This window comes from Nomascus leucogenys, chromosome X, assembly GCF_006542625.1.
Source record: "Nomascus leucogenys isolate Asia chromosome X, Asia_NLE_v1, whole genome shotgun sequence".
NCBI lineage: Eukaryota > Metazoa > Chordata > Mammalia > Primates > Hylobatidae > Nomascus > Nomascus leucogenys.
Window position 1 is genome coordinate 11,316,293 of NC_044406.1, and position 20,527 is coordinate 11,336,819.

General features: G+C 42.7%; 2 pseudogenes; one reads left to right on the forward strand and one right to left on the reverse strand.

The window, feature by feature from the left end:
* The first annotated feature begins 1,610 nt into the window (after window positions 1-1,610).
* LOC100585900 lies at window positions 1,611-2,675 on the forward strand (annotated as a pseudogene).
* Window positions 2,676-18,413: 15,738 nt separating this feature from the next.
* On the reverse strand, window positions 18,414-18,919 carry LOC100585472 (annotated as a pseudogene).
* Window positions 18,920-20,527: the final 1,608 nt, after the last annotated feature.

Below are 20,527 nucleotides of genomic sequence, written 5' to 3' on the forward strand. Positions count from 1 at the left end.
GTTTGTATAATCATTGTGGAGTAATATGTTTTGACGGAGTGATGTGTTGCAGTACCTGAAAATGTTTGCTACTTTACGATTATAGGCCAGCATACAAAATTACAGAAAAGCCAGAAGTTAATTGATGTCAGCTGTTTTCCATTTTGAAGGTGTCTCTTCCTGAAGAACTTACCAGCAATCTCCTTTCCTCAGAGCATAACAGCTGTGCCACATAAGGTGTCCAAGTTGTTAATTCCACGTTTCCTATAAAATTAAAAGATGGTACAGTGTGTTCACGCATCAGAGTAGTGATGTTCAATATCCATCTAGTGGAGCAAACCAAACTTAAATGTAGGCTGCATAAAACTTGTTCATATTCATTGATTTCAGAAGCACCGAGAAGGATTCCTGTCCCCATAGAACAGCCTGTTCAGTGATACTTCAAACTACTCTCGTGAGCGCAAAGTAAAGTCATAATTACGTTCCCCTGGTGAAGCTCAGCTGTAAAGTATGTGTAACACTAAGAATGGCAACGTGTTGTCTTGAAGTCACAGTGAAATATGAAGAATTACAGCCGGGTCCATCTGAGAAAAAAGGTGATCACAGTGTGAGAGAACATGATAGAATGTACTAGAAAGGAGGGAAGTGAAGGAGAAGTGAAAGCCAAAGACACTTCATCAGCTTTACAATTGCACTTAATAATGCTGCCACACCTCTTCAGAGACGTTTCATTTCCTGTGGCAAGTCCTATCTAATCCCCTGGCTGAACTACAGGGGACAGGGAAGTGGGGAAGGGAAAGATGGAGTACTAAGGCGTGCAGAGGTTGGAATCACGCTGGGGAGACCAGGAAGGGCTGGGTGATCACCATTAGATGGTTCATGTCAGAATTTTCCAGAACCCTATGGTTGTTCCAGTGTCGACTGGCACAGGACAGCAGAGGGTGTTCGGTACATGATGTGTTTGAGCAAGGATGTCCCAGGGAAGATGGGAGTTAGGGGCTGAAACATACTCAGCTATCCTGTATCTAAATTGCGTGAAATCAACAGGGCTCCTCTTTCTCATTACCAATATTTATCTTCCTGATTTATCTCCCTGTGCCCCAGGAACACATCCCTCCACCTTTTTTCTGCCCCCGCTTTCCAAGATCACATCCCGGGTGGTTTCCTTTATTGCAGTCTTTGAGCTCTGTTTCCCATTCTGAAAGCAGAATGCCCAGAAACACAGACTTCACCACTTACCGGAGTTTAAAAACCAACAGCAACAACGACCTTGGGCTGGTTGCTTAACCCCTATGCCTCAGTTTCCTTACATGTGAGATGGGGATAGTAACTGAGACGTTATCTGTAAAGTGTTTAGAATTGCTCGGTTTGTACATTAACTTCAGTTTTTAGAGTGAGTCTCCTGAAACTCCCCTAGAAAGAATGTAAGGTATGAAGAGGCAAGATTTTCATGCATTTTCTAGGTGTTAATCGTAGAGGGGAACACACTGCCCTCCTGCCATTTTAGAAGGGCTACATTGTCTTGGCATGTGACTGCCTCAGTGAAGGGTAGCATTTAGTTGACAAATAGTTGCATGTTAAAAAAAAAAACAAAAAAACTTGATTATGCTTAAAGTAGTGGTTCTACCAGCATGTCCCGTGGTTCCAGCGCTGGTTTTGCCCACCACATTAACATTTTTTTTGCCCGAGGGCCAGCACTACCAAATAGAATATGCATATGCTTTTAAGGCTATTAACCTGGGTGGCCTTACATCAGTATTTGTCAGAGGAAAAGACTGCTGTAATTATCATACAGAAGAAATGCCTGACAAATTATCGGATTCCAGCACAGTGACTCACTTACTCAAAATAACTGAAAACATTGGCTGTCACTGTGATGACCGGAATGAGAGCTAACAGCAGATCCCAGGTACAGAGGGCACGCTAGGGGGCAGCTAACTGGAAATACAAGTACGGCTATGAGATTCCTGTGGACATTCTGTGTAGAAGAATTGCTGATACTACTCAGAATGCTACAATGAGGTCTATTGGTTGTTGTATGATTTTCATTGGTATAGATGAAGAACAAGGCCCTCAGGTGTGAAAGTGTGATCCTGCAGGTTACTGCTGTGATTTAAAGCCACTGCAGCAGGAGTTAAACAAACTGAGTTAACCAGCTTCCTTGAAAAAAAAAAGTGGGCCGGGCACGGTGGCTCACGCCTGTAATCCCAGCACTTTGGGAGGCCGAGGCGGGTGGATCACGAGGTCAGGAGATCGAGACCATCCTGGCTAACATGGTGAAACCCAGTCTCTACTAAAAGTACAAAAAATTAGCTGGACGAGGTGGCGGGCGCCTGTAGTCCCAGCTACTCTGGAGGCTGAGGCAGGAGAATGGCGTGAACCCGGGGGGCGGAGCCTGCAGTGAGCCGAGATCGCGCCACTGCACTCCAGCCTGGGCGACAGAGCGAGACTCCGTCTCAAAAAAAAAAAAAAAAGTGAAAAAGAAATTTGATTGGACATTTAAACAGACAGTGGAAACTGCAATTACATGCCTGTCTACTGTTCTATCAATTGATTTCAAACCTTCAGAAATAGAAGTTGGAATAGTGACAGTTGAAAATCCTAAAGTCGGGATTCTTACAGAAGCAGAGATTGATGCACTCACATTGTTGTTAGTTTACCAAATCCATGATGCCACTTACCTGTGTGTTTGGTAACAAAAAACCAACATTATGGAGGTCCCTGGATTGCAAAAGGAGCCTCTCCCACTCCTCCTACTACTGAAGTGGTTAGGACTCTATAAATAAAAACAATGCTTTTGGCATCTCAGCATTTTAGGAGGCCAAGGCAGGTGCATCACCTGAGATCAGGAGTTCGAGACCAGCCTGGCCAACATAGGGAAACCCCATCTCTACTAAAAAATACAAAAATTAGCCAGGCATGGTGGCGCATGCCTGTAATCCCGGCCACTTGGAGGCTGAGGCACGAGAATCACTTGAACCCGGGAGACGGAGGTTGCAGTGAGCCATGATCACGCCACTGCACTCCAGCCTGGGCAACAGCAAGACTGTCTCAAACAACAACAACAGCAACAACAACTTTCAGCTGAGTGCCGTGGTGCATTCTTGTAATCCCAGCTACACAGAAGGCTGAGGCAGTAGGATTGCTTGAGCCCAGGAATTTGAGACTGGCCTGGGCAACACAGAGAAACCCCGTCTCTTAAAAACAACACTACTTCCAGTGGGCTGTAGAAACAACAGGTAGGAATGAATGTCATGTGATTATAGAGATGGTAATCAATTGAGGTCATTCACAACAACCTGATTTCATTGTAGCCCTCATTCACCATCCATCCCATCATAAATACAACCAAACTGGTGCCCAATATAAATGGGAAGAACAGTCTTCACTATCCTAACAGCTGAGTTCTGTGGCCAAAAGAAAACTCGGCTGAATGAATTTTACATTTTAAGAGAGTGATTTAAAAAAAGAGAATAGGAAAGTGAAAACATAACGCAGTGGAAAATGCCCTGAAATGGGAGTGTGGCAATCTAGAATCTGGTTCCTGATATGCTGCTAGCAAGCTGGGTGACCTTGGGAAAAATGTGTACACCACTCTGAGTATGAGCATCTTTCTGCAAAAATTAGAGGAAGATGATTGCAGAAGTCCCCAGCAGTTTTAATAGGCAATGTCATTTATTCTAGATGTAGTTGGAATAGTTCTAACTGAAGGCACAGATGGTTGCTCTCGATAGGGTGACCAACTTGTTTTGGTTTGCCTGGGACTTTTCTCGATTTAGCCCTGAAAGATGTATATCTTAGGAAACGCCTCGGTCCTGGGCAAACCAGGACGTTTGGTCTCCCGTTCCCCCTTCTAAGGTGGATAGTTCTGCATCCCCGGCACCACCTTGGTAAGGAATCCCACGAGCATGGCTTTGATCTTGTGCTGGTTGCAAAAACAAAAAAAGCAGGCTATATGATGAGCCCAACAATGTGCAGGGGACCTGTGGTATCACAGGTCTTTTAAAATCTGTTCAATTAACTATAGACGCTCAAGAGCTGTAGTCACAAAATCAGAGAGAAAAAGCAGGGGCACCTTTAGAAAATACCTTCAAGCCTGGCTTGATTACCAGTCCTTTGGCACAGCTCCCTTTAACACCATAAGTGGTCTTCAGAGACCCCAGGGAACAGTCCAGGCAGAAGGCATTGTGCTCTGAAGGTTACCTGATGTACGTTGTCCTTCCGCACGTTGAGAGATTCTTAACATTTGTGAGGGCGTGGCCATCTGTGTCTGAGGACGTATGATGCTCTGATTTTCCCTACACAAGAAGCGCTAAATCTAGTATTTTCTTGCATGGAAGCTAAGACTGACCATGAATTATGGACACATTTTAAGAACTAAAACTGAACACGTCACTCTTTAAAATCATCCTAATGATTATTTCTGGGCATATTTTGATGTACATTTACCATAGGATGAGCTCAGTATGTGCCATTGACGTTTACTCACCCAAGGAACCAAGGAGCGACCCTAAATTTCTTTTCTTTTTCTTCCTTTCCTTTCCTTCCTTCCTTCCTTCCTCTCTTTCTTTCTTTGTCTCTCTCTTTCCTGTTTTTTTGAGACAGAGGGTCTCACTATATTGCTCAGGCTGGTCTCGAACTCATAGTATCAAGCAATCCTCCTGCCTCAGCCTCCAAGTAGCTGGAACTACAGGTGTGCACCACCATGCCTGGTGCAACCCTAAATTCCTTTAAGTCTCAGAAAACTCTGTATTTAGGACCAAGGCTATGGAACAGTCTTCTCAAGAATCAAAAGAAAGATAGGGAGAGATCCCTCTCCACAGCAATGGTGATCTGACCTTGCATTAATTTCTGCACCTGAATGCAGTCATAGCATTCAAAGAGCAATTCTTTCTTGAACACTTACCAAGACTCATTCCTTGTCCTAACAATAGTCAGGCTCCTCTGAATCCTCTCCTTGACCAGACCTGTCTTGGGCTTCCCTGTCTGTCATTGTGGAATTTAGTTTGAGCAAGAATCCTGTGAAATCAGTTTATCAAAAAAACTCATGCCCTTGGTATCTGACCACCCTCGATATCTTATCACCCAGGCTTGCCTTTAGCAAGAATTCTATTTGAGTTGATCTAGCAAGAATCCTTCCTACCCCTCATGTTTCCTTAGTGGTTTTCCATCCACTGCCCCCAACCCTGCTCGTTGCTTACAAATCCCCACTTGTCCTTGGAGTCAGAGCTGAGATTAATCTCTCTCCCCCACTGTAAGACCCCATTGCAGTCTGTGGTCCCTAAACCTATCACAAAGACCCCCTTGAATGCAGGCTTCCTTAGTGTCTTCAATGAATGTGATGAATAACTTTTTTTTTTAACAATACAAAATTCACAGAAAAAGTCCTATGAATTAAAAGACACTCTGGGGAAAACCAGTTGGCACAAGAGTGATTTTGGAAGAGTCAATAATCCTCCACTGATGTGCATCGGTGCAGCCATAAACACACTTTCAACCCTTGCATTTTGGAGAGGTTTTATTACATGTACATAAATTAGGAACTTTAATACATCAGAGAAATACCACTTGCTTCTCTGTATCTTGACTCATGTGAATATCTTGGCTTAGACATATGTCAAACGGAAAATTCATATTTTTAGTCCTTCCACAGGCAAAATGAAGGAGTTGGTCTTGTTTCTTTCATTCATTCATTCATTCATTCATACACTCAACAATCCCTTATGAAGCACCTGTTAGTATACCATAGTGTTAGGATGTGGCTGTCATGTGAGTATGAGATAAATAAAATACACGAATAAGGCTTACGTAAATCTAGCCTTCAGAGTTGACACATGTCATTTTTTGTTTGTTTGGTTTTTTTTTTTTTTGAGATGGAGTTTCACTCTTGTTACCCAGGCTGGAGTGCAGTGGCATGATCTCAGCTCACTGCAACCTCTGCCTCCCGGGTTCAAGCAAGTCTCTTGCCTCAGCCTCCCGAGTAGCTGGGATTACAGGCATGTGCCACCACGCTAATTTTGTATTTTTAGTAGAGACGGGGTTTCTCCATGTTGGCCAGGCTGGTCTGGAACTCCCAACCTCAGGTGATCCGCCCGCCTCAGCCTCCTAAAGTGCTGGGATTATAGGCATGAGCCACCACACCCAGTGACACAGGTAGTTTTATGCACAATCATTTGATGTCAGCAACACAGAAGTATGATGGCACTATGCTGTAGGCAGGATAATTTATTTGGGGTGTGTGAAACAGTGAGGTGACCAGGAAAAGACTAGGAACGTGGCCTGCTGGGTTCAGGTCTCAGCAGTGATTCCAACACTTTTTCCCCCTCCCCAGATTTTCTGGTATATCAGGTTTTGTTCTTTTAGTATTTGTGTTGGTGTGTTCCTATTCTTTTGGTACTTAAAAAAATTGGAAATCGGAATCATTTATATTTCGAGTCTACAAAGACAGCTATATTCAGCATTAAAATGCAAAAAGAACAAAGGTGCACTTGTTTAAAAAGTATGTAACCCCATCTCTTCCAGATCCTCCTATGAGATACTCCATTGTTTGCAAAGCCAATTCTGGTATACTTCTACAGTTGAGCATTTTTTTTCTACATTTATTAGTTTCTTATGTTTCTCTTATGTTTTCCTGAGAGCCAACTTTATCCGCGATAAACTTCCCGAAGTCCTTGATGGAGGCATTTCAGAATGGGGGCAGGGGAGGGGGAAGGTGAGACAGATGTGAAGAACTGGAGGAGGGTCTTGGGGGTGGAGAAACGGGAGGGAGGTTGGACAAACTAGCTCAAGCACCAGCCTTTCCTCGGGGCCAGACACTCCCCAGGGACAGATTCCCTGCTTTCACCTCCCAGCATGTTTCAAGGTTGTTCAGCCTTAGCACTCTTGCCATTTGGGGCTGGCTCATTCTTTCCTGGGGGAGCTGTCCTGTGCATTGTGAGATGATGAGCAGCATCCCTAGCCTCCACCCACTAAATGCCGATAGCAACCCCCATCCCACATTTGTGACAACCGAAAGATGTCTCCAGACCTTGCCAATGTTCCTTGGGGGCAAAATCACCCCTGCTTGACAACCTGATTTATTTTAACCAAGACTTTCTTCCTCAATCTTCTTTCCTGAAGACTCAGGTCAGAGTTACAGAGGAGATTCATCCTGGCCTCTGGCCCAATCACAACTGAAAAAGCATTTTAGCACAAAGTAGATAAGACAATGGCAATCATACCTCACTTTAAAAAATTCAATGCTAGCATTTTGGTACAAAATGAGGTTTACACCAAAATAATCACATTATCCTTGTTTTTTTGTTTTGTTTTTTTGTGTTTTTTTTTGTTGCTGTTTTTTCAGAGACAAATGTCTTGCTCTGTTGCCCAGGCTTGGGTGCAATGGTGTGTGCAGCACCATGCTTGGCTAATTTCTAAATATTTTTGTAGAGACAGAGTCTCGCTATGTTGCGTAGGTTAGTCTTGAACTCCTGGCCTCAAGTATTTCTCCTGCCTTAGTCTCCCAAAGCACTTGGGATGACAGGCGTGAGGCATGGCACCCAGCCACATTATCCTTTTGATGCAGGGCTACAAGCACTGATTCCAACATCTGCCATGACCTGGGCACAAAATTTTGAATCCTTCACTAAATTATTCCCTCAATTTTCTCTAAAAACAATTCAGCCTTAGAATAAGTCACAAAGATTTTGGTTTTTTTAAATCAAGAAATTAATATACTAGGCCTGGTGTGATGGCTCATACCTGTAATCCCAGCACTTTGGGAGGCCGAAGCAGGAGGATTGCTTGAGCTCAGGAGTTTGAGACCAGCCTGGCTAACATGGCGAAACCCTGTCTCTACAAAAAATACAAAAATTAGCAAGGAGGCCGGGTGCGGTGGCTGATGCCTGTAATCCCAGCACTTTGGGAGGCCGAAGCAGGCAGATCACAAGGTCAGGAGATCGAGGCCATCCTGGCTAACACAGTGAAACCCCATCTCTACTAAAAATACAAAAAATAAGCCAAGTGCGGTGGCAGTCGCCTGTAGTCCCAGCCACTAGGGAGGCTGAGGCAGGAGAATGGCATGAACCAGGGAGGCGGAGCTTGCAGTGAGCCAAGATTGCGCCACCGCACTCCAGCCTGGGTGACAGAGTGAGACTCCGTCTCAAAAAAAAAAAAAAAAAAAATTAGCCAGGCATGGTGGTGCAGGCCTGTGGTCCCAGCTACTTGGGGGGTTTGGGGGTAGCATCGCTTGAGCCCAGGAGGTGGAGGTTGCAGTGAGCCAAGATCGCGCCACTGCACTCCAGCCTGGATGACAGAGTGAGATTCTGTCTCCAATTAAAAAAAAAAAAAAAAAAAAAGAAAAAAAGAAAGAAATTAATATACTAACAGCAACCTCGAAAGAGATGATTGAAGTTTAGTCTGATTTTAACAGCGACCTCAAGAGAGCACTTTTTTTTTTTTTAGGTGGTCTCGCTCTTGTCACCCAGGCTGGAGTGCAGTGGCACAATCTGGCTCACTGCAACCTCTGCTTCCCGGGTTCAAGTGATTCTCCTGTCTTAGCCTCCAGACTAGCTGGGATTACAGGTGTCCACCACCACACCCAGCTAATTTTTTTTGTATTTTTGTAGAGATGGGGTTTCACCATATTGGCCAGGTCAGTGTCAAACTCCTGACCACAGATGATCTGCTGTCTGGGCCTCCCAAAGTGCTGGGATTACGGATGTGAGCCACCTCTCCCAGCCAAGAGAGCAGATCTTTTGATGAGCCATGCAGGTCTTGGGTTACCTGGCCCTTCAGTTATTTTTCATCCCGCTGTGAGAAGCCAGAATGAAGAGGAATCAATATATCCAAGGTAATTTAACTCATATATACATATATATGTGTGTGTATATACTTTAAGTTCTGGGACACATGTGCAGAACGTGCAGATTTGTTACATAGGTATACACCTGCCATGATGGTTTGCTGCACCCATCAACCTGTCATCTACATTAGGTATTTCTCCTAATGCTATCCCTCCCCTAGCCCCTCGCACCCCGACAGGCCCTGGTGTGTGATGTTCCCCTCCCTGTGTCCATGTGTTCTCATTGTTCAGGTCCCACTTATGAGTGAGAACATGCGGTGTTTGGTTTTCTGTTCCTGTGTTAGTTCGCTGTGAATGCGTCTGGTCCTGTGCTTTTTTAGGTTGGTGGGCTATTAATTACTGCCTCAATTTCAGAACTTGTTATTGATCTATTCAAGGATTTGACTTTTTCCTGATTTAGTCTTGGGAGGGTGTATGTGTCCAGGAATTTATCCATTTCTTGTAGATTTTCTAGTTTATTTGCGTAGAGGTGTTTTTAGTATTCTCTGATAGTAGTTTGTATTTCTGTGGGATCAGTGGTAATATCCCCTTTATCATTTTGTATTGTGTCTATTTGATTCTTCTCTCTTTTTCTCCTTTATTAGTCTGGCTAGTGGTCTATCTATTTTGTTAATGTTTTCAAAAAATCAGCTCCTGGATTCACTGATTTTTTGAAGGGTTTTTTGTACCTCTATCTTCTTTAGTTCTGCTCTGATTTTAGTTATTTCTTGCCTTCTGCTAGCTTTTGAATTTGTTTGCTCTTGCTTCTCTAGTTCTTTTAATTGTGATATTAGGGTGTCGATTTTAGATCTTTCCCTGCTTTCTTTTGTGGGCATTTAGTGCTATAGCTTTCCCTCTAAACACTGCTTTAGCTGTGTCCCAGAGATTCTGGTATGTTGTGTCTTTGTTCTCACTGGTTTCAAAGAACTTATTAATTTCTGCCTTAATTTCGTTATTTATCCAGTAGTCATTCAGGAGCAGGTTGTTCAGTTTCCATGTAGTCATGCAGTTTTGAGTGAGTTTTTTAATCCTGAGTTTTACTTTGATGGCACTGTGGTCTGATAGACTGTTTGTTATGGTTTCCATTGTTTTGCATTTGTTGAGGAGTGTTTTACTTCCAATTATGTGGTCGATTTTAGAATAACTGTGATGTGGTGCTGAGAAGAATGTATATTCTGTTTTTTGAGGTGGAGAGTTCTGTAGATGTCTATTAGATCGGCTTGGTCCAGAGCTGAGTTCAAGTCCTGAATATCCTTGTTAATTTTCTGTCTCATTGATCTGTCTAATATTGACAGTGGGGTGTTAAAATCTCCCACTATTATTGTGTGGGAGTCTAAGTCTCTTTGTAGGTCTCTAAGAACTTGCTTTATGAATCTGGGTGCTTCTGTATTGGGAGCACATATATTTAGGATAATTAGCTCTTCTTGTTCCATTGATCCCTTTACCATTATATAGTGCCCTTCTTTGTCTTTTTTTAATCTTTGCTGGTTTAAAATCCGGTTTATCACAGACTAGGATTGCAACCCCTGCTGGGTTTTTTTTGTTTTTTTGTTTTGTTTTTTTTTTTTTAGATGGCATTTTGCTCTTGGTGCCCAGGCTAGAGTGCAGCAGCATGATCTTGGCTCACCACAACCCACACCTCCCAGGTGCAAGTGGTTCTCCTGCCTCAGCCTCCCGAGTAGCTGGGATTACAGGCATGTGCCACCATGCCTTGCTAATTTTGTATTTTTAGTAGAGATGTGGTTTCTCCATATTGGTCAGGCTGGTCTTGAACTCCCGACCTTAGGTGATCCCGCTGCCTCAGCCTCCCAAAGTGCTGGGATTACAGGTGTGAGCCACCTCACCCGACCAACACCTGTTTGTTTTTTTTTGCTTTCCATTTGCTTGGTAAATATTCTTCCATCCCTTCATTTTGAGCCTATGTGTGTCTTTGGTACATGAGATGCATCTCCTGAATACAGCACATTGATGGGTCTTGACTCTTTATCCAATTTGCCACTCTGTGTCTTTTAATTGGGGCATTTAGCCCATTTACATTTAAGTTTAACATTGTTATGTGTGAATTTGATCCTGTCATTATGATGCTTGCTGGTTATTTTGCCCATTAGTTGACACAGTTTCTTCATAGTGTCGATGGTCTTTACAATTTGGTATGTTTTTGCAGTGGCTGGTACCAGTTTTCCTTTCGATATTTAGTTCTTCCTTTAGGAGCTCTTGTAAGGCAGGCCTGGTGGTGACAAAATGTCTCTCAGCATTTGCTTTTCTGTAAAGGATTGTATTTCTCCTTCGCTTATGAAGCTTAGTTTGGCTGGATATGAAATTCTGGGTTGAAAAATCTTTTTTTAAGAATGTTGAATATTGGCCCCCACTCTCTTCTGGCTTGTAGGGTTTCTGCGGAGAGATCTGTTGTTAGTCTGATGAGCTTCCCTTTGTAGGTAACCCAACTTTTTCTTTTGCTGCCCTTAACATTTTTTCCTTCATTTCAACCTTGGTGAATCTGATGATTATGTGTCTTGGGGTTGCTCTCCTCGAGAAGTATCTTTGTGGTGTTCTCTGTATTTCCTGAATTTGAATGTTGGCCTGTCTTGCTAGGTTGGGGAAGTTCTCCTGGATAATATCCTGCAGAGTGTTTTCCACCTTGGTTCCATTCTCCCCATCACTTTCAGATACACCAGTGAAACATAGGTTTGGTCTTTTCATGTAGTCCCATATTTCTTGGAGGCTTTGTTTGTTCCTTTCATTCTTTTTTCTCTAATCTTGTCTTCATGTTTTATTTCATTAAGTTGATCTTCAATCTCTGATATCCTTTCTTCCACTTGATCAATTTGGCTATTAATATTTGTGTATGCTTCACAAAGTTCTTGTGCTGTGTTTCTCAGCTCCATCAGATCATTTATGTTCTTCTCTAAACTGGTTATTCTAGTTAGCAATTCCTCTAACCTTTTTTCAAGGTTCTTAGCTTCCTTGCATTGAGTTAGAACATGCTCCTTTAGCTCTGAGGAGTTTATTACCCACTTTTTGAAGCCTGCTTCTGTCAATTGGTCAAACTCATTCTCCATTCAGTTTTGTTCCCTTGCTGGCGAGAAGTTGTGATCCTTTGGAGGAGAAGAGGCATTCTGGTTTTTGGAATTTTCAGCCTTTTTGTGCTGGTTTTTCCTCATCTTTGTGGATTTATCTACCTTTGGTCTTTGATGTTGGTGACCTTCAGATGGGGTTTTTGTGTGGGCATCCTTTTTGTTGATGTTGACGTTATTGCTTTCTGTTTCTTAATTTTTCTTCTAACAGTCAGGCCCCTCTGCTTCAGGTCTGCTGGAGTTTGCTGAAGGTCCACTCCAGACCCTATTTGCCTGGGTATCCCCAGCAAAGGCTACAGAATAGCAAAGATTACTGCCTGTTCCTGCCTCTGGAAGCTTCATGCCAGAGGGGCACCCACTGGATGCCAGCTGGAGCTCTCCTGTATGAGGTGTCTGTCAACCCCTGCTGGGAGGTGTCTCCTAGTCAGGAGGCACGAGGGTCAGGGACCCACTTGAGTTAGCAGTCTGTCCCTTAGCAGAGCTCGAGCACTGTGCTGGGAGATCCACTGCTCTCTTCAGAATTGGCAGGCAGGAACATTAAAATCTGCTGAAGCTGTGCCCACAGCCGCCCCTTCCCCCAGGTGCTCTGTCCCAGGGAGATAGGAGTTTTATCTGTAAGTCCCTGACTGGGGCTGCTGCCTTTCTTTCAGATGTGCCCTGCCCAGAGAGGAGGAATCTAGAGAGGCATTCTGGCTACAGTGGCTTTGCCAAGCTGCAGTGGGCTCTGCCCAGTTCAAACCTCCTGGCAGCTTTGTTTACAGTGCAATGGGAAAACCACCTACTCAAGCCTCAGTAATGGCAGACACCTCTCCCCCCACCAAGCTTGAGCATCCCAGGTCAACTTCAGACTGCTGTGCTGGCAGCAAGAATTTCAAGCCAGTGGATCTTAGCTTGCTGGGCTCTGTGGCGGGGGGGGATCCGCTGAGCTAGACCACTTGGCTCCCTGGCTTCAGCCCCCTTTTCAGGGGAGTGAACGGTTCTGTCTTGCTGGTGTTCCAGGGGCCACTGGGGTATGAAAAAAAAAAAAAACTCCTGCAGTTAGCTTGGTGTCTGCCCAAATGGCTGACCAGTTTTGTGCTTGAAACCCAGGGCCCTGGTCATGTAGGCACCCAAGGGAATCTCCTGGTCTGTGGGTTGCAAAGACTGTGGGAAAAGTGTAGTATCTGGGCTGGAATGCACTGTTCCTCATGGCACAGTCCCTCATGGCTTCCCTTGGCTAGGGGAGGGAGTTCCCCAACCCCTGGCACTTCCCAGGTGAGATGACACCCCACCCTGCTTCTGCTCACCCTCCGTGGGCTGCACCTACTATCTAACCAGTCCCAGTGAGATGAGCTGGGTACCTCTGTTGGAAATGCAGAAATCCCCTACCTTCTGCATTGATCTTGCTGGGAGCTGCTGACCGGAGCTGTTCCTATTTGGCCATCTTCCCAGCCACCTGGTAATTTAACTCTTATGGGCCAAAACGGCAAAAGTCATCTGTGGTCAAATCACAGAGCCCATTACATCTGTCAAAGGTCATGGAATTCATAAGATTTTGGAGTTAGATGGAACATTCATGACTGAATGATTCCCATCTTATTTTACAGATGAGGAAACTAAGGCTCAAAGAGACTAACTGGCTTACTAAGGTTACACAGTTCCCTAGAGGAAAAGCTGGGGGTAGAAAATGGGGCTTTTCGGCCAGGTGCGGTGGCTCCCGGACTATAATCCCAGCACTTTGGGAGGTTGAGGTGGGTGGATCACTTGAGGTCAGGAGTTCGAGACCAGCCTGGCCAACATGGTAAAACCCCGTCTCTACTAAAAATACAAAAATTAGCCGGGCATGGTGGCACACACCTGTAATTCCAGCTACTCCAGAGGCTAAGGCAGGAGAATCACTTGAACCGGGGAGGCAGAGATTGCAGTGTGCTGAGACTGAGCCACTGCACTCTAGCCTGGGTGACGGAGAGAGACTCTGTCTCAAAACAAACAAACAAATGAACAACAACAACAAAAAGAAAATGGGGGCTTTTCTGTTCTTTAAGCAGAGATGTTTGCATTAACCCAGGCAATTTCAATGATTCTAACCACTAGCACATAACAGTGAAGGAGCTTATCATTAAACCTCAGGGTAGCGAGGAAAAGCAAAAATTACGGTATGGTAACTTCCATCAGAACCTGGAATACTTGCATCCACTGATTTGGTTGTCCTTTGCCTTCCTCCAAAAACAAGGTCTTCATTTCACTCACTGTGTTTGCCTCGTCCTTTTTCAGGTCGTTATGCTAACATGAGAACCAAAATAACAACACTGGGTAATGGAGATTTTTTAAATAATGGTGATCTGTAAGGCAGTGGTTCTCAAAGTGAGGCCCTGGACTAGCAGCATCTGCATCACCAAAAACCTTAGGAGAAAGTTGAAAACCACCCTGATAGTTAAGTCCATGCTAGTTGCTAATGTAATGGTCCCTGTCTGTTGCGTAAGGAAAGATCACTTCCTTCTCTGATGAAAATGGCTCTGGCTCTGGTAAGTTATATTCGAATTTAATTATATTTCATGGTAAATCTTGTCAGCTGAAAAGTTATGCCAACTTGGTGGATATTGGCAGAGAATACAAGCTTCTGACTTACCTCAAGGTTTGAATGTACCTAGAGCAAAAGTTTCTCATATTTGTACTCACTTAACCAACAACTATAATTGCCAGGCACTGTTGTGGTTGCTTGGGGTATTTCAGTTGTTACTAATGCTTTGGTTTTACGGAAAGACAAAGACAATGCTGGTCTTCTAGCAGCACAAAGTATAAGGTAATGTTCCTATATTATTCATATTCCATTGGCAAAAATGCAGTTATTATCAAAAAACACTAAAATTGAAAGTATTTAAGTCATTTGTAATAAGGGATTCAACAAACACTCAATATCTAAGTAATTTCCAATGATTTCAGTAATATGAGTATTGCCTTTAAAAAGTAATGTTTTAGGGCCAGGTGCAGTGACTCACGCCTGTAATTCCAGCACTTTGGGAGTCAGAGGCAGGAGGATCGTTTGAGTCTAAGAGTTCAAGACGTGCCTAGGCAACATGGCGAGACCCTGTCTCTACAAAAAACTTAAAAATTAGCTGGGCATGGTGGTGCATGCCTGTGGTCCCAGCTACTCAGGAGGCTGAGATGACAGGATTGCTTGAGCCTGGAAGATCAAGGCTGCAGTGAGCCATGATCACGCCATTGCACTCCAGCCTGGGTGACAGAGTGAGACCTTGTCTCAAAAAAACAAAACAAAACAAAACAAAAAACAAATAGAGAACAAAAGGTTTAGAAACATACAACTGGCTCTAGGAAAACAACTCAACTGTTGAGAGGAATAAGACATATGTACTGGCAACCTATCAACTTGAGATGTTAATAAGAAATCGGCCAACTTTTTTTTTTTTTTTTAACAGAAGGTAAGGAGAATGCAGGTTAACCAGTGGAATTTCAGGTCAGTTCAGTCAAGAGAGTTTTGACTACGCCTGTTGGTCTCAAAGTTGGTTATCAATTGGAATCACATGAGCAGCCTTGAAAATTCCAAATACCCAGGCAACACCCAAGAGTAGTTAAATCAGAACCTTTGGTGTCAACATAGTAATCAGGAACTTTGTAATGATCCCATTCCAATGTGCAGCCGAAATTGAGAAGCTCCAGTTTAAGGTCATGGACCATGAAGCTTTCAAGTTCTGCCGCCTCCTCTCAACATTAATGTGTATCAGCTTTGGGAAACTACATGTAGAAGGTATGAAGAATGGCGGAAAGTATATAAAGGAACAAAGCACCACCATTAATTCCACAAATCAATACAGGTCAGTAGCTACAGTTTGGAGAATTTAAAACATTTTCCTCTTTAGTAAGAATTCCTACAAAGCAATGCCCATTTAAAATCCTGATCTATTTCAATTGCTTGCCAGAAAGGTTGTACCAATTTGCACTCTCACCCAAAGTCCCTAAATCCTGACAAACACTGTGAATTGATCATCTTTTTCCTTTTTTCCAATCTGATAATTTAACAGTACTGGGGTATTGTTTTATTCGCATTTCTGTAAGAACTTTATTTTATTGACTACAAATATTTTACTTTCCAGGATCTATAAAGCAATATAGCAATATAAATAATATTATATAAACATACTCAAACCTTGTTAACCTATCACCTATTATTGCAATACTATTTTTAGATTTTTTTCTTCAATTGCAAAAACACTTCATTACTGATTAAAAATAGTATATATGCACTGATAAAATTTTGATAAATGCAAAGATGAGTAATGAAAATAATCAGCAATAACAATGGCTAAAAGTGGAGTATACATACAAATACTTGTTTTAAAACTTTTTTTGGTTTACTCTTAGCATAGTATATTTTTCCATGTCATGTAATATTCTAATGTGTGACTTTTGGAGGCTGCACAGTATTCTAAAGTAATATGTTTTGAACCCAATAGTCTTCAAAAAAATCTGGAACAATAGATCTTGGCTTAAATATGAATTTTTTTACATTTCTGTTGTATATACTACAAGTGGTGGATTGTTACTTTGGTGGTTCCCGATGAACCATAACTCCCGGTATTCACACTCCTGTGGCGTATCCTTCCATATTAACTTCGGGCTCGGCCAATAAATAGGACATTAGCAAGAATGATGTAAGCAAACGCTTGATAAGTGCTGGCACATTGGAGCTTATCTCTCTTGAAATGCTTACTCTCAGGATCAAACCACCATGAAAAGAAACCCAAGCTAGCCACATGGGAAGAAAAGAGGAAAAGATCACGCCCTCTCAGCCTTCCCCACTGGGGAACTAGACATGTGAACAAAGCCATCTGATTACAACCTCACAGGAGACCCCAACTGAAACCAACCAAAGAACAGCCCAGCAGAGACCCAGCCAACCATGTTCAAAGAATCATGAACAAATAAAGTGGTTACTCTTTTAAGCAGATACGTTTTGGGATGGTTTGTTACACAGCAAGAGATAAGCAAAATGTGACAGCATCTAATATGAATACCTGCTTTAGATATGAAAAAGAAACACTCAGATATGAAAAAGAAACCCTTAGGATCATAAACTCAAGAAGAATTTTTTGTTTTTATCTAGTCAGATTGCTGAGGTCCTGGCTGTTTAGATGACTTACAGAAAGAACTTGGGCCGTAGAGTCAAGATATGAATAGTAACCCAGTTTTATTACTAGAGATTTGACTTCGTTGAGCATCAGCTTTCTTGTGCGCGAGTTAGGTTTTAACAATAGCTGCCTTGCAGGTGTTTTATTTTTAAGCATTATGAATGATAGTGCCTCGAGTTCCATAACAAGATGAAGGCATATGCAGATGTGAGTTAACATTTTCATTGGCTGGCCATGTATGTTGAATCCCAAACAAGTGGTCTTCACTGTACCTCACCACTCACGAATCTACTTATGAGTCTCAGATGGTAAGCTAGATGGTCAGTAATACCCACCTCAGGAAAACTGCTTCTGAGTTTACAAGACAGCAGGCAGAACCACTCAAAGACCAATGCATGCATAAATAGTCTTTCCTTTTTTTCACCAGGTCGACTACGCGATTATTTGCATTGGGGGCCTTTTTTCAAGGCATCTGACCTTTTGGACTCAACTGATGAAATCTAGTATGTACTTAGGACCAGCCTTCAACACAAAGGAAGGTTTTTGTTAACATTCGTTTGCATATCCTGTCAAGGATATCTTCAGAACACTTTCATTTCACAGCAAAGTGAAACTTACAGAAGAACTAAGCAGTGAAGTGCTTCATACTTTCATTTAAAAGGGCAATGAGAAACAAAAGACAAGGTTAATTATGACACCGGGGCTTTACAATGCTAAAAATATCCTATATACAAAGGGATATGTAGGCTGTGTTCTTTTTCCATGTCATTACAAAGAACAGGCTCAAGGTATCTGCAAATTTCTAATAAAAATATTATTACTTGAAAAATGTCCATGGTTGTATCTAACTGAAGGGATTAAAACTTTCAGACTTGTTATACAAATACCATGATACTTGTCATCAAAGTCCTCCCTCCTTTTCATCAAGCAGACCCTGACTTACAGCATCTGAGAGTGGAAAAAACTAGCATGAACTGTAAGGCAGAGGGATTCATACCTACCTCTCACTCACACGCTCATCCAAACCAAGCAACTTGCATAAAGCAACCTGAGACTTTATACTTCCACATGCTGGCAACACAGCATTAACTAGACTCGGGCAACTTGTTTAAGGGGTTTATTTAGGTTCCTATCAGTAAAGAGGTGTTTTTCCAGCTTTGGGAGAATATGTATGATGCCAAGTTTTTGGGTTTTTTTTAAGTTTAAATACTTTTATAAGTTTAATGTTGGCATTGGATGTCTACATATTAACTGATACAATTTACATCGGTTTTATACTTACCTATTTTTGCAAAGATGTCATGTACACAAAGATACATATTCAATAACTGAGAAACAAGTGAAACTTCTGATCTATACTTTCAGATTTGTTTCATAAAGCTATTTCTGATAAGGATCATCAGCATACCAGTTTCACCTCTTCCAGAAGGACATTGTCATTTTATCTAAGAGTTTACTCTGGGTTTTATTGCAGAACACAAATTCCCTCAATCGCTTTTTTCTTGCAGGTGTCTTTTTCCAGAATTTTTTCTTATGACCAGCCTTTTTCCTCACCCAAAGGCCAGAATGAAGTCGAAGAAACCTATAGATGACAGCTTTCACAGTCTCTCTCTTGCCTTTTTGTGTACTGATGTATATTACAGTTCTGACTGGCAGCTTCAGGACACTTGGAAGCAAGGGGGCCACTCTGTTGGGGATTACTGCAGTATGCCCACATGTCAGGTTTCTGACAGATGTGATAAGCCTGGGAGTGGAGGAAACGAATGGTGTCCGAATATGACTAAAACGTCCAGTAGACAATGCAGAAATACAAGAGGTATTCCTGGCACAGTTTCGGTGGGCTGGAGATGCAAAAATATTCAGGAGCCATAGATTCCTGAAGCCGCTCTCATCGCACCAGCAAAGGCAGAGGCAGCCATCTTGCCGGCCTGCTATGATGATGCCAAGTTTCTTTCTTTCTTTTTTTTGAGACGAAGTCTCACTCTTGTCCTCCAGGCTGGAGTGCAATGGCGCGATCCCGGCTCACTGCAACCTCCGCCTCCTGGGTTCAAGCGATTCTCCTGCCTCAGCCTCCCGAGTAGCTGGGATTACAGGTGCCTGCCACTGTGCCCAGCTAATTTTTGTATTTTTAGTAGAGACGGGATTTCGCCATGTTGTACAGGCTGGTCTCGAACTCCTGACCTTAGGTGATCCGCCCGCCTTGGCCTCCCAAAGTGCTGGGATTACAGGCATGAGCCACTGCACCCAGCCAATGCCAAGTTTCTATTGAACCACTTTGATGTCTATGTCTGAGTCAAATAGCAGAGCTGGGACTCAAATCTAGGGCTTCTGTCCACGAACGTATCTTTGTTCAATCACCACTCTGGATGCCGATCAAGTCTGACCTTCCTTTTCATTTCAGAGCATTCACCCCAGGAGTCCTTCAATGTTTAAATCTCTAGATTAAAATATGGTACTGCTGGGCATGGTGGCTCACTCCTATAATCTAAAAAAATTGGGAGGCTGAGGTGGGAGGATTGCTTGAGACCAGGAGATCAAGGCCAGTGTGGAAAACAAAGTGAGACCCTGTCTCTAAAAATAAATAAATAAAATAGAATAAAATATGGCATTAAACTAGGGTGGCCAGATAAAATACAGGACACCCAATCAAATTTGAATTTCAGATAATAAATAAATTTTTAGTAGAAGCATGTCCCGATTTGCTAAATTTGGATTTGCAACCCTACACTAAACCTTACCCACCCGCCAAGGGCTGTTCCCAGTCCTCCTCATTTCCACCTAAAAAGAAAGAAGAAATACAATGAGACCTAGAAAACAAAGTCTGAGGTGCCCCAGCCAGTGAGAGGCCAATTCTCACAAGATAAAAAGAAGAACTGTATCCTCTCCATCCAGTGATCTCTCTTGAGCTAACTTACAGATGGGGGACTAGACCAATAATGTAGGATCTTCTGCGCCATCACTCAGACTGGGGTAGTTCACTAGAGCCACAGCTAACTCTTCAGAAGAAGATCTTTCGGAGGCCCAAGGCTATTTATTGCACTAGTGCTTGCAATACCAAAGATCAGAAACGACCCAAATGTCCGTTAGAGAAATGGTTAAGTAAATTGTGAAACATCCAGAAAAATGGGATGCTTTCCAGCTATGAGAAAAAAAAAAAAATGCAGATGCTCCTGAGATAAAGGTATAGAAGGAACTGCAAATGAAAAAAACGAGAGAGGAAGAGAGTATATACTAAAGAAGTATGACAAAGGCAGGGCCAGAAGAATATGTTTTTATTTGCTGGTATGCCTAAAGAAACTCTGGAAAGATAAGCAAGGAACTAATAAGAATGGTTTCTTGTGGGGATGGATGTGGGATTGGGTGGATGGTCTATAAGAAGAGCAGGAAAGTTTTTACTCTGTATCTACCTATGTTTTTATGTATGTATGTATATATGTATGTATATGCATGGATGTATGTATAGATACATTTATCTGTACAGAAAAGAGTTAACATGGTGGCCAGTTGCCATGGCTCAAGCCTGTAAT